The sequence below is a fragment of the Esox lucius genome, chromosome 2, assembly GCF_011004845.1.
Source record: "Esox lucius isolate fEsoLuc1 chromosome 2, fEsoLuc1.pri, whole genome shotgun sequence".
Taxonomy (NCBI): Eukaryota; Metazoa; Chordata; class Actinopteri; order Esociformes; family Esocidae; genus Esox; species Esox lucius.
The window spans coordinates 372,291-387,520 of NC_047570.1; positions in this window are offsets into that span (position 1 = coordinate 372,291).

Below are 15,230 nucleotides of genomic sequence, written 5' to 3' on the forward strand. Positions count from 1 at the left end.
AAGTCTGATTTAGATGTAAAATAAAATTCAGTGTTCAAATTTCGATGTAAGAAAATTCTGTGCTACAAATTCTAATTCAAAATCCGATGGCACAGATTTACTTCCATAGAATTGTTCATGAACTACTCTTAGAGAGTGGTACTTCAATGTAAGCAAACTATCTTAACTGATGAGTTATTGGAACAGTAATGAGAAATGTGAAATTGTGCTCTTCTGTTCTTTGTGTTGGTTGTTACACTAGCAGAACAGAAGCACCAGAAATGTTAATGTTTTAACGATACTGTTACTGATTACAACCGTTCTAATCTATTTGGACAAAAGAAATAGGGAAAGAAATATAGGGTTTGAGTGTTTGATAGTGTGTGATTCTAATGTATCAGCGAGATGCAACAAGCTAATGTAATGGACATATTTGAGATGGTGTACTGTGCAGTTGCAATTAATCTTCTCAAGGATAATTCACACTTCAGATACAGGACACTTGAAAGCGATTTGGCAATAGAGGATTTGTTGGAGCCCAGAGAGAGACTGAGCTTGGCTTAAAAGGACAACTGTGAGGTGGCTGAGATGAGATGGATCTCACAGACTGCCCTACAGCTGAGAGAGGAGTCTACTCTGGGGCGCTGCACATCTTGGTGCCGCACGTCTACAGGATGCTGGGTTCCTGTGAGCTGGATTTATTCGAGTCCTGACGATTCTGAAATGTGATGGAGAAGGCAACCTCCGGCCGAGAGGATGGAGGGGAAGGAAAGCTCCGGTTCGGGACAACGTTTCCGGGGCCGCGAAAGATCTACCGCATGACATAAGGCTACGCTGATTGTGTCCATACCAGGTAACATCTCATCTGCTGTCCAGGTAGCTGAGAGAGGAACCTGGGGTCGACGACCTGGGGAAGGCTCCAGCATTAGAAGATACGGCGAAATAATAGGTAAATTGAAGTTACCTAAGGGCGGCGTGGGTTGTGGTGCTAGTAACTAACAACTCCAACACATCCTGCGACCATGGAGCCAGAGAGACAAGGACCATGGAACTCCTTCAGGAGGTCTGGAGGAATGAGATGCACCATCGGGTGCCTGCTGATTTTTAAGTATTATCATCGTTATACCGATAGTGTGGATTTCTAAACCGAACTGTGATGATCATGGACAGATTGTAAATATGACACCTAATGAAGCAAGGAAAGAGACATTTGTACACCATGAGAAGAGGCCCGAACCACAGATACAGACAGGGTCTGATTTCGAACAGTGACATGATGAGCTGTCCCCCGGATGGGGATTGCTATGTGCTGACAAGCCCAGTGTTGAAAGATAATGAGTGGTATTGGACTCACCTGAATACAGGAGGGAACACTATGTTCCCCTCACACCATTTCCCCAACCATGTGAATAGGTGGAGATGTTATGATAATGTTTATTGTACTGTTAACATTTCCAAACCTCTAGGAGTAATCCAGGATTACTGGTGTTTCAGTACCAATGAGGGTACCAACCCTTGCAGATCACCCGACTTCCCTAAAGGTAGACCCGCTATGATATGTCCCTTAACAGTTGCACATACTACTGTAGCTCCTACTCCTGCACCACGTCGTTCTGAACCATGTAGAGTAAGGAGAGCACTGTTAGAGCCAGACAACATAGCCCTTAGGATAATGGTTGACTATGCAAAACACAAGAACATGACTAATTGTTGGATTTGCCAACACATACCAACATCTTCACTTTCTCCTGTGTTAACCCCTATCCCATTTTCAGTAGCAGACTGGCAGGCATATGGTTGGGAGGATGTGGCAGCACAAATGATGCCGCCAGATAAGGACTGTTATTCCCCGTCAGCCATTCCTGAGCGGCAGAGTGGGGCTAACATGGATTTGGTCTATATGGTAATAGTAGAATTTAATAACCACCGTCGTCCTATGCGGATAAACATCTCCAAATCATTTAGGTTAACCTACACTGAGCAAATAGGAAACGGTGGCTTAATTGTAAGGATACAAATGACCCTGGTGCAGACAGACTGTCGCACTAAGGAGGATAGAATCAGAACAGGTAGGACCTGTACTCCCTTACCCTCAGGTTTCTCGATTCGTATTGATGCAGTGGTTAACTCTATCCCATGGGAAACATACATCAACATAGATTCAATGACCATCAATTTGCATGATTGTTCTACTCCCTTGATACCTGAGAAGCTCAGTTTGCGTGATTGTGCCCAGCCTTGGCCACCAATACCTGTTTATGCATTGCATAATGTCTCGCTCTGTATTACAGATGCTCCAGGAGCCACACAGAGTTTAGTACAAAATGATTGTCCCACCACGACTCAAGCCAACTTCACGGCTCTAGGAGCTTTGCCGGAGCCGATCTATATAGTCTGTGGTGGGAATACATACAGTTGCATCCCTAGAGACGCAGGTGGAGTATGCTACATGGCATACTTGGTCCCTTTGATTAGGCAGGCTGACCACAGGGAAATGACTGCCTTACATCAATCCCAATCTCACCATAAGCGAACACTTACAAGAACTCAACGTATATTCAGTGTGTTGATCCCAGGATATGGCACATACACCTCACAGGAAGAGATAATGGCCCTGTCCAAAGTGTTGGAGAAACACTGAGTGAAACCCGTTCAGTTGCTTTACACAATAGAATGGCACTAGATTTGATTTTGGCTTCCCAGGGCAGTGTCTGTAAGGTGGTGGGATCCGAGTGTTGTACATACATTTCAGATGCATCACAAAAGGTAACTAATTTAGTCCAAAAAACTAATAAAGGAATAGAGGAACTTAATACAGTTCATGGGTGGGACCCATTCTCAGGGTTATCTTCTATGATTGGTCCCTGGGGGATGACAATATACAAGTTATTGACTACTGCCTTAGCCGCTATTGTCCTATTGTCTGTTTGTGGTATATTTTTGTCTTGTTTATTCAAACTATGTGTTTCTAAATTTACTACACAGGTAATGATCCAGGAGCGTGTAAATGAGGAGTCAGACATTTCAGATTTGTTCCGTTCTCTACTTGTTAAGGGTAATAATATTGACTGGGTCATGTTGTTAAAGAGTACTGTTTTGTTGCAGTCTACATCCTAATGAGTGAACTGTTTAAGGATTGATACCAAGGTTTGATTTGGGATCAAGAGGATGGATTGTTATGGAAATGTTGAATTAATGTACATTTGAGAAATGTCTGTCTTTCCATTTGGCTGGTATGTAAATATTTACTTTGATTGTGACACACATGTCTGTATAATTTCAGAGGATTAACAGGTATTTGGGCCATGTCCTCCTGCTTAGACAAAATCAGTCTTTTGTTCCTCAGGAATGTGGTCCTTGGGAGGAAGTAAGATCAATTGGATCTTTAGGTAAACACAGTAAACATTATGGCAGGAAGGATAAGGTGGGGGAGGACAGCATTTGACTTGTGTGATATAACAAAGGGAATGTGTTTTATTGACAGGACAGATGGCAGCATCTTACCACACCCCTTTTTCTATGTTATAAATACTGATTGTGCATGTTTTGAGTCAGAGACTCCTCGGATGATTATAAGCGATTGTAAGCGTTTGACGCGTCTCTCATATTTGCAAATATTAATAAAACTGTTAATTGTGCCCAGAGAATTTCGAACTTAGTAGTTAGTGTAGGGTATAATGTGTCAGAATGGTGATTTATGGCCCTGGAGGGCGGAGCTTCCATATTGATGTGACAGGTGGGCGGGACATCCGGTTTGTAGGGTGGGTACTTCCGGTATGACGTATGTTAGGGTGGGACTTCCTCTATGACGTGTGTACGGGCGGGACTTCAGGAATGACGTATGCATGTCCGGTGACTTTGTGATTAATGATTACATTGATGTGTCCGTGTTTGATGTTTTACAACGACTGATGAGCAAAACAGACTAGTGTTATAACAGGTGGTTATGTTTGATGATTAACAAATGGCCCTCAGGGTTTCGGAATGTTAAATTCCCAGGCAATAAATAATTGTTGTGTCAGCGGTAAGTTGTTTGATTGCAACAAATGGTGTTCGTCAGATCTAAAACCCCCGGTGTTTAATCTTATGACAAATGGTGCAACAGATGGCCTACAACCGGTGGTTGTTAACCTTTCATGTTTTATGGGTTGATGGGCATGGTCTGCGTATTTAAATCACGCAGACATCGGTGATGGTCCTTCAGTCTTGCCTGAGCAAACTTAACTACACAATACAAAACATGGAGGATTGTGCTGCGATCAATGTTTTGAACGCAGCTCAGCGATTTGGTAAGAAATTACAGATGGACGGCAGAGATGCAATCAACATGCCAGCCCCGAAGAAACCGATGCAGAGTTTAACCCGAATCCATCAACTACACCAGGATATGTTGGCACAGGAAAGGGGATTGGATGATGGTTGGGTCGGTGGATACATTTTCAACCCAGAGCTTCCGGAGGTGGCATTTTATGAATTACCCAAAGGCCATGTGTTTGAGGCTGGTGTGACCGATCAAATGGTTTTTAATGCCGGATTATGGGCCACCTTTTGAAAAGTGTTTTATTTGGGGCCAAAACAAGGCCCACATAATACAGTAGATGTACTGTTTAAAGTTGTCGAGGGGCTGAAAGAGTATGACTCTGTTAGATTGGAGTTATTTCCGGAAAATGTCAGCGGGGTAGATTGTGACTGCGGGCGGATCGACTGACGTAAGACCCTGAAGCCCCGCCTTAAGCTAACACCGACCTCAACACAGCATAAAAAAACAGACAGACCGTCTGAGACTATCAAGCAGTCAGAAGAATTTATGAAACATGTCTCAAGAATAATACCAAGCGGTGATTGAAGAACCCAAGGCCAAGGACTGGCTGTGTGACACCTGGGATGACAACGTTTAAGCCTTCTACGGAACCCCTGACGCAGACAGCTCGATTCCACCAGCATACCCTGAAAGAAACTACCACTGGATTGACCGGATTGGTGATCAGCTAGGTCCTCTTAATCTGTCATACATTTAAAATGCTAACAAGAGTTATCACAAAATGGACAAACACCTTGTACCAAAAGTTTTACAGATCATCAAAGCAACAATGGGTATGATTCTGGAAAACGTTGTTGGGGCTATTCTACACAAAGCATGCATCGGATGTGAAGTGGACCACCCGAGCCAGACAAGACATACTCAGGCGGTTTGAGACATGAATGTCTTGTGCATGCATCGGATGTGAAGTGGACCACCCGAGCCAGACAAGACATTCATGTCTCGAACCGCCTGAGTATTTTTTTGAGGCCCATTATGATGACATTGTGACAGTTTTAACAGTTTTAACACCGCGACATTTGTTGGTCAAGGCTTTGAACGCATCTGGTTTTCACACACCGATGACTGATGTTCACGAGGCCGCTGAGAACTTTCTGCACAAGCTCAAGTTGGAGCCGAACATCACACAGAGACTGAGTGAGAACAGGGATGAGTACATGGACAAATTTAATGAGGATGTTGTATGCGACGCAGCGGGGTCATGGTATGATGAAAGCAAAGAGTCTGTTGTCTAAGGCCAGGGTAGCTTCAGTTCTCATGTTAACATGTATATAAACAAAGACTATGAGAAATCTGAATGTTTGTGTAACTTTTCTGAATATATTGGTTGTGTAATTTCGAAAACTCAAATAAAACATTGTTAAACATGTATTAATTCTCATTATTGCTCGAACACTCTACGATGTCTGAACAGGTTATGAAAAGTATTTACTATGACCCGGCAAACCCTGGTGCTTATGTGGGTAGAGAGGGTTTGAAAAGAGCATACTTGGAAAAAACCGGGGAGATCCTCAAAAATGGTGAGGCCGATGACTGGCTGCTCGCCCAGGATGCATACACGCTACACAGGCCTGTAGCTATACATTTGAAAAGAAATAGAGTTATTGTTCATGATATAAATTCACAATTTCAGCTGGATTTGGTTGACATGAGTGCTTACAGCGTGGAAAACAATAACATGAAATTTATGTTAACATGCATAGATGTATTAAGCAAATACGCATGGATTCGCGTGCTGAGAAATAAAAGCGCTATAGAGGTAAAGCGAGCATTTGAAGACATATTAAAAGAAGGAAGAACACCACAAAAAGTCCAAACGGACAAGGGGAAGGAGTTTTTTAATTCACATTTTGAAATGTTGATGAAGAAGTACAACATAAAACATTTTGCTACAGGAAATTATGTCAAAGCGAGTATCGTTGAGAGGTTTAATAAAACAATTAAATCACGAATGTGGAGGTATCTGACAGCAGCCAACACCCACCGCTATGTTGAGGTTATTCAAGATTTAGTTTGTGGGTACAACCATAGCTACCATCGGTCTATTAAGATGAAGCCTGCTGACGTTTGTGAAGAAAATGTTAGATTAGTTCTCAAGAACCTGTATGGCACAACATTAACGAGAAATGGTAATCAAAGCTACAAGTTCCAGGTTGGGGATACTGTGAGACTCTCAAAGCTGAGAGGTGCGTTTAGAAAAGGCTATGAAAAAGGGTACACAGATGAATATTTTACAATAATAGAATGCATTCCTCGGGTACCTCCTGTATATAGAATAAAAGATTACGATGGTGATGTGATAGTTGGGACCTTTTATGAAGAGGAATTGCTGAAAATAATCGTGGCCAAGGATAAAACTTTTGAAGTGGAAGCAGTTTTGAATGAGAAAGTACAGAAAGGGAGGAAAATGTGTCTTGTGAAGTGGCTTGGTTGGCCTGAGAAATTCAACAGATGGATACCATCGGAACAGGTGGTTGACCTAGAAACTGGATAAAACTCCAGGGTTTACAGGATCACGTCATTTACATTGACTGCGATCAGCATGGGTGACGGTGGCTTCTACATAACGCTGCCCAGTAACTCATCGAGACATGTCTATCCAAGCAACACGAGTTCGTGCTATACCACTAAATTTGCCAAAGGTATAGATTTGAAAGGCGATTGGGAGTATATTTGATAGAGTTCCAATACCCGCATACGTGGAAAACTTTTACACATTCTGGTGGGGCTTAACACCCTATACATCTACACAGATATAATTGATTATCAATGTGTTGGTGACAGTCATGTCCCACTGCTGCGAACTGTACATATTACAGGGAGAAAGAATGAAGTTGTCACAGTGATGTACGACAAGCCACACTACGTACCTCTTAGTAAGAGACAATTTGATGAGATCTGTATTGAAGTAAAATCTGATCAAAACCAACTGGTTTCATTTGTAGTGGGGAAGATGATTGCAAAACCCCTGCAGAGCCGTTATAGAGAGCATTCTGAATTATGGATGTGATACATTAAAGACACAGTTTTCAGCAGGGTTGTTTTACAAGGATGCCGCAGGTCACATGGATGTTACGGACCCTGCAGGCGAGAACGATGGACTTACGAAAAGGGCAGCCTATTCGGCGGATAGCACAACATTTGAAATGATCGGCCCTGTTCATAGCGATATCTTCTTTCAAGAGAAACTTATGTTAAACGGCGTTGACATAAAGGTTAGGATGGTGCGCGGTAAAGATGAGTTCTGCCTTATGGGGGTCGGGGATGTGCGTTATCGTTTGCATATACTATCAGCATCACTTTTTGTCAAGAAAGTGTCTGTTTCGCCAGCCGTGAAACTTGGACACGCTCAAGCGCTACTCTCAACCAATGCCAAGTACCCAATTGAAAGAGTGAGTATGAAGACATTTAGTTTACCGGCTGGGGGTCGTGTTTGTAACCAGGAAAACCTATTTTTAGGACCTCTGCCAAAATGTATTGTAATCGGATTGGTGGACAATGACAGTTTTACCGGAAGTTACACAAAGAATCCATTTAATTTCAAACATTATAATTTGGAGTTTATGGCTATGTATGTAGATGGTCAGCAATTTCCTAGCAAACCATTCCAACCAAATTACACAACAGGGTCAGCAGTGCGTGAATTTTACCAATTGGCCTTAGCTTCAGGAAAACACCTAAAGGACCAAGCCTTGGCTATTGACCGGTCGGACTTCTTACACGGCTATGCCCTTTATGCATTCAACTGCGCGCCAGACGAGGAATGTGGTCAGCACATATCCTTGATCAAGTCAGGGAATGTACGACTTGAGATGAGGTTCAGACAACCACTACCCCACACAATTAATTTAGTTGTTTATTCAATCTTTGACTCCATTATCGAAGTGTCAAACCGGCGACAAGTCATGGTTGACTACTATTAGGAGAACGGTGTGGAAATGAATACCGCAGAGTTGACCAGTGTGGTGAACCAATTTTCATCTAGGACCCATTTCTATGGTGTGCTGGCAAGTGACCAACTACCTAGGGTGCCTGTCCGAGATGTTGCATCAATGATGATTGTTAATACACACCCAAGCAATCAACCTGGGGAGCACTGGCTGGCTGTTTACATAACGGATGATGGCATTGGAAGGTTTTATGACAGTTTTGGAAACCCCCCGGATTTTACATATTTTCCCAAGTCAATCAAGGCCTTTCTGAAAACCTGTGAGAATGTGGAATACAGTTCAAAACAAGTACAGGACCTGGTTTCAACCACGTGTGGACAGCATTGTTTGTTCTTTCTCTTTCTAATGACAAAAGGTCTGAGTTATAAAGATTTTATGTCTTTTTATGCTGATGATTTACGAGAAAATGATGCCCTAGTCTCAAAGTTTGTAGCTAAGATGTACCAGAGTAAGCGTGATAAGCAAATGTTTAATTGCATACAACATGCTCAATCTTGTGAAACGTTTAATTTGTGCCATGGTTGTTGAAGAAATAGAAAAGCCAATCACGTGTATGTCTTTATTATTCAAAAATAAAAACATTTGTAAAACCACATCAATGTTTACATATTATTTTTCATACAACATTTATTCAAGATAAAACAAACATACAATGGATCACAAATAAAATAAAAACACATTAAAATGGAAGCCATTTTGCGGGGTCCGTGGTATGAGGTTCAAAGAAAGATTTGGTTGTTTGAAAACCATTTGCTGGTGGTATGGCTAAATCATCCATTGTGTCACCAGACTTTTGTTTATACAAATTGATCTTCTATCGTCAGCAATTTTATTGGTAGCTGTCACACTTTTAACAAGATCCAATAGGTGCGAGCCCTTGATTATCTCTCCTTTGAAAACGAATTCACCATTTGAATTCCATGAAGTCAAATCTTTAGACCTGTGCATTCTATTAAGAATATATTCAACATTCTTTCTATGCTTTACAGGCACATTATCCAAAATTTCATCAACAAGGTCAACATTTCGGTCAACAGTTTGCTTATTCTCAGTCACGTTTACTACAGCAGACCCGGTCTCAGACCCGGGTAGACTTAAAGTCAGGGTGTTTGTATCAAGCTCCCCCTGGCGCACAACAGTCAAAAATCTTTGTAAAATGGCAGAGTATCTTTTAGCTTTCTCATGTAAATCCATATCAGGCTTCAACAGTATATTGCGAATCGATGAGTCCAAATCATTCTCCACAGATTGTCTTACATCGGTGCTAGTCGTTTTGGATTCCCGCAGTTTTTCTAACTGATGTTGTGGCACCAGAAACATTTTCTGAGCATGCTCCATGTTGTTTAACCCTGTCTCGATGCAATTAGACTGGTCAAGAATGGAACTGCAACGCTTAGTAACGGCAGTAGAAAACCTCCAGATTGGTTGATGGTTTTTCTTTTCCTTGCAACTGAAGTGTTCTTTCTAGACATGTATATAATTTTGGCTTTTTGTCTCTTTACTTTTCGGAGCTGCGACTCGGTTAAGGGTATATTACCGCGCCTTAGATTAAGCGCTATTTCACAGAGTGATAGAATGAGGTCGGTGGATGCTGATTCTAAAATAACTTTTCGTTGACTTGCTGGTGCCTTAAATATCATTTTCAAAAGTGGTAAATTTCTACGAATGCGTTTAGACATGATCAAACTTCCTTAGGAATGTACACGACAGGCCAATCCCCTGAAAATAACCCTGTTCTCAGACGGTAGTCTTCTGGTGTTGTAGCTTTAAAGTCAATAAGTAAATAACCAAAAGGCGGATGTGTTGCATCTTTAAAACTCCATGAAGAATCGAGAAAGACCGGGGTATATCTGTCTGCCTAAAATACTAATCTGCTGATTGTCGCGGGGGTTTTTAAACAAGATGAAGTAGTTTGTGTTCAAGTTAATAGTTCTACTAGATTTGCCTTTAACAAACATGTTTTGGACGAGGTAAATTGCACTCAGGTTACGGTGGTGTGAATATTGTGTGAAAACTCTGTCCATCTCCAAACTCTCTGATGCACTTTTCATTCAATCGTCAATAATTAAAAGGTTGTTTTTCTGAATCGGTAGCAGATTGTCATCACACAGCAATGTTGGTAGACCTTCTATAAAATGTATCTCTCTTACTTTCAACAGTTCGTCATACAGCGGTTGCCAACATGAATAAACCCAGACGATATTTTGAATTTCTTTGGAGATTACAACCTCGGCATTATCCAACAACATCTTTACAAAATATGTTTTACCAGAGTTACTGGGGCCACTAATGACACAGCTGAACGGGTGTTGTAGTCGCGGGTCAAAACCGCTATCCATCCTAGACTGTGGCTTAGTACCCATAAGGCCTTGTGCTGTAATCAGGGAGCAGTACACGCTTGTTGTACACAACTCTGAAACGCTTAGACACTACTCGGTTTTTCAACGTGAATGTTCTTTTATCTCTAGCAATTGTGTCTGCATTAGCAAGGACATGATCATCATCACCGCCCTCACCCCGTACAAAGTTGTCAACCAGTCGTGTCAGCGTCTCCAAATTAACAATGGTTGTGTTGTAGCTGTTGAGCGTAATGCCTTTTGCTTTGAGACAGGTCAGACCTTTAACGTTTTTGTAACCATATGTCTTTGGCCCACCACTAACAAATTGAGCTATGCTGTCACCATCCGGTAACTCATCGGTCAAGTCACCCAAGAACGGGCCCAGTGGGGGGACCCAATCCCCATGGCGTGTGACAAAGATCACGGAATCAGTGTCTGTGTAGAGTACACGTCTATCCAACTTCTCCAAGAGTGAATACAACTCGAGTCTAGCATAAGCGGTTGTGAACGCGGCAATAAAAATGTTGCCGTTACATGGTTTGATTGGTGTCTGTTTTGTGTAACGCCACTGTACCATCGCAACAGTGTCTGAGATGGACGAGAAATAACCAACATCTATTTCACTGGAAAAAAGGTTGTGGCTAAACTCCTCCGGATCTGTAATTAACATTGTGTTCATAAGGTTAGTCCGCTCACCCATCTTACCCCAAAGACAATTCATTGCCAATTTAGCTAAAGATCGCCTAGCACTGTTTACAACAATGTTTTCCTTGTTAAGCTGCACACCCTCCTTTTCATGATATTCACGGATATACCGGTCTTTAGCCTCATCGTCAACCACAGATTGTGGGAAGCCACTAGCTTCCTGCTTGTGCTTCAGGAATGTTCTCATGTAATCTGCAAAAAGATCATCTGATGTCCTGGTGAAATCCCAGACTTCAAATATTTCCACAATGCGATAACCTTTCTCAACAGCCTTGACCAGCTCAATAGAAACCCAGGTACCGGTTAAAGATCTTTCTGAATCAGTATGTGAACAATCAGTTACCTGGTTTTCAGACTCTGCACATAATCTACACAATGGAAAGAACAGCTTACCGCCAACCCTGTGTGGTAAAACGGGGTGATAAAGGCCTTTCGGTGGACACACTGTAGCCTTAACAATACCAAAGTAGTTGTCTAGTGGTTTGAAATCTCGAAAGATTATGTCTGGATGCCCAATCGGATAAGTCTTTGTCTTGTTGCAGAATGGGTAAAGACTACAGACATCGTTATACTGAATAGTCTCCCCTTCTCGAGCCGTAAACTTCAGATGAATCGCATTAGTATGACCACCAAAAAGAGCATCCCGAGGGTCAAGGCGCTCTGGAGCACCAAAGGTCTTCAAGAAAGCTTTGACATCTGCGGATGTGTTTTTAAGCCGATTCCACTCACACTCCCATATGTATTGAATATGTACGTTGTGTTGTTCTAGCTTTGTCAACCATTGCTGGTGCATCAACCCATACTGAATCTTTGTCATTGGATTGATGCTGGTTGAACAATGACACTTTGGGTGACCGTGCCAGAAACAACATAGAAATTCATAGACCGTGCTAAAACCATCGCGTTCAGCATATCCATCAACGTAGTAGGCACCGATTTTCACTTCACCCCTGTTCAGGGCGTGCTGTATTGATATATTCTTATCAGAGGCCACATATTCAAGCCACTGGATTGAGCTGTTTGAGAATGTCTTCTGACAACGGTTGTAGTTGTCTGAGGGGACCAATGCAATGGTGTCCTTGGTGAGGAATCTGTTGCAAAAGACTTTCATGCAAGCCGAAGCAATCCTAATTGACCGGAATGGGTCAACACCACCACACTCCAGGAACTCGAGTCTGTAGCGCATACAACCCTCTCTCAAGATGACCACATCATTCACGCAGTAAGCCTTTATTTCATCCTGCATGACAAAGGGGTCTGCGGAAACAGTTGCATACCATTGCAGAAACTCATCTTTTTCTTTAGCCATCATGGTATTCACACCATAGTAATGCGGTTCCAGATGGGGGCCAACATAGTTCTCATTCTCCTTGATGTTAAACTTGTAAGGAAAGTAGCCTTTTTTCGAATCCTTAAAACCCATAGCACGTGGCAAGGCCGACAGCTTCATAGGTAGGAAGCAATGACTATCGATGTATCTCTGATTGAATGTGCTGTCTGTAAAAATCATGAGCTTGCTACCATTAGCAATAAGTGTCGTGCCAATACCATTGTTAGCAAGGTACTGCATCAAGATGTAACCATCGAAACCTTTAGAGTTGTGTGCTATAAATGTGTAGTCATTATATTTCGGTTGCCTAAACTTTTGAAAAAAAGCAGTGACAACCATCTCCGGCTGAACACCACGTCTTGTTATCAAAGCTTATTGCACACACAAAATTTGCATTGTGTACACCATTCACCGGATTGGCAATTGTCTCAAAATCATAAAATATGTAGCGCTCACTGGGGTCCTCGGGCTTGGCTGGTTTTATAAAACACTGATGATTCATTTCAAAAGCCAGATCCACATTACAATTGGGGCACATGTTAGCTCTGCACCTGTGTGCTTTATAGTTGGTAATACTGACATTGTAATAGCGACCACAATCGAAACAGTATTTCTTCTGGTCACACCTGCTAACCCAACGATCCACACTTTTGTGGTGCTTCAAACGTTTATGCTGGCTATAACAAAAATCTGAATAACATATCCGTTTACAGTCAGGGCACTGCTTTGTGTTACGGGGTTGGGTATGACAATCTTCATGAAGACAGACACTACAGCTATGTTTACAACCATGATCACCACGTGTGTTGAAACCGGTATAGCACCAGTCACAAACATAAGACACACCCAGAAAACCCTTCAGATTCATGATACCGTAGAAATGGTTATCGTGTAAGTACATAAAGACAGTTCTAGGGTGGGTTTCCTTGCTGTTTTGAAACTTGGTAAAGTGTCCATCCCGTGTTCAGTGAAAGACAACAATTTTACACCCTGTCATTTCTTCAAACCGAACAATATCTGTGAATGACACACATTCATCTAACGCTAAACCAGCCCCCTTATGTAGCTCACGACCACTAACCAGGGCCTCAGGATGTGTGTACTGTGATGGTAATTCCATGCATCGACACTCGGAGTAAGGGACACAGAGACAAAGTTCTCTTTGTACATCATAACCGTTTTATTAATTATTATGCACAGAGACTATTATGAGAGACGCGTCAACCGCTTAAGCAAACATAATCGTCTGAGGAGCCTCTAACTAATGTAGCTCATTCAACCGTATATATCACATAGGAAAAAGGGGTGTGGTAAGATGCTGCCATCTGTCTAAACACCTTTCCCTTTGTTCTATCACACAAGTCATATGCTATCTTCCCCCACCTTATCCTTCCTGCCATAATGTTTACTGTAGTGTTTACCCAAAGGGACCAACTGACCTTACTGCCCCCTGTTGTATCTTCTCCTATCCTGTCCTAAAACCCATTGATCTGCATCTGGACAGACAAGAGATGCCCCCTATGCAAATACCAGATCCCAAACATTCTCTACCTATCTGAACCATGGGACTCAGTCCTTTACTCAGTTAGAATACAGTGTATATAGAAATTTCCACAACAGTACTGCGGGTTCAACATACCCATCAAACAAACAGAAAAACACGTAGAATCATTATTCACAGCCACATATAAATGTCTTCTTTTTTTATAGATAATCTGATCTATCAACAATGTTTGAGCTTTACGTCGCGGGGCACCACCCTCACAGTTTTTGACAATTTGTACCACCAGTTCTAGTGATTCATCAATCATAATCTCGGCATTACTCTGCATAACACTTTCAAGTAAATTACCAAACGTGTGTTCATTATATTCATCCGCTCTCATGGTCACATGTACGGGGTCTATCAGAGATTCATCAATCAACTCAATCTGCAGACGATCACCAGGCCCGTGTACAAAGTCTGAGGCTCTAACAATCAAAGTATCCAAGCCTGCCATAATACTTGCGTAGAATGTGCCAAAATCACCAACTTCACCAGTATTTTGTAAATGTATCAACTGTCGTATATCAACATTGTCAAACGCATTACGCTGTATAACTCTAACATCGCCATCACTGCACTGAGTTTGCATCAGAGAGCTCGAAGGAGTGTCAACTAGATCGTGTGAAAAATGGGGGCTACTAAGCTCGGTTAACAAGCCTTGTATCTGAGGATTATTGTGCGCATCGTTGTGTAACAAAGTAGCGGTTGGTTCATTTGTATTTTGGGGTGTGGTCGATTGATTATGTGTAGAGGTTGTTGGCTGTTCTGTGTCTGGTCTGTTGTTAGCATTATCTTTCGCAATTTCTCTGGTTTAACGTGTAAATAACAATCCACTTTTCAGATTTAAATATTCTAACTCAAACATACATTCACATACAGCACAGTTTTGAAGAGTTGGCTGTATTACCTTCAGCTTTCAAGCCTGAAAGAAAACAAAAACCCCCTCACGCTGTGCAGCCATAAGGAAGGGTGTCCGTAACTGACCCCATTGTGGTAATGTACTTTGTATCATCACCCGGCTGTCCTCAATCTGTTGGAATATAGAATGTTGTACCAAGGG